Raw genomic sequence first — 649 nt, forward strand, 5'->3', positions numbered from 1 at the left:
TGTCATCACAACACCAAACTTAAACCTTGCTTGTCCTCAAGCTAGAAAAGAATCATGCATTAAAGATTGACAATCCAAGGTAAGAAGAATAGCAACTCAATGTTCATAGTTAGCTAGTTTTCTAAGCATGCTACAATCACAAAAGAGATGTAAATGATTGATGCTTCTATCTAGCTCAATTTATGAAATCTTTCTCTTATATTTCTTCCTTGAAACAAGCTTTTGATTTTCTTATTAGCTTCTCCTTTTGGGTGCTTTGCCCCATGAGTTGATAACAAAACTACGACTTCTAAATGCTTTGTTTTCAAGTATTACCACTTGATACATAAGCACCACAAGCATTTACTTAGAGGACTTCATTAAGCTCATTTGTTTCTTTTCTTAACTCTCTAATCATTGATGCTCAGAGCCTTGAGCTTTGAGGGAGTGCTTTTGCACTTTGAGCCTAACCTTGACTTCTAAGTGTTTTGTTTTCAAGCATTTGGCTTGATACATAAACACCACAAGGACTTAGCAAATAAATTGCCATTGGTACTCAGAGCCTTCAGCTTTCTCATTCTTTCCCTTTTTCTTTTTTTGCTTTAATTGTATTTGCTTCTTCAAGGTTTTCATGATTTTCAAAGATTTCACAAAATATACTAGATGAAAA

Source organism: Arachis duranensis, chromosome 3 (assembly GCF_000817695.3).
Source record: "Arachis duranensis cultivar V14167 chromosome 3, aradu.V14167.gnm2.J7QH, whole genome shotgun sequence".
In the NCBI taxonomy this organism is placed as follows: Eukaryota; Viridiplantae; Streptophyta; class Magnoliopsida; order Fabales; family Fabaceae; genus Arachis; species Arachis duranensis.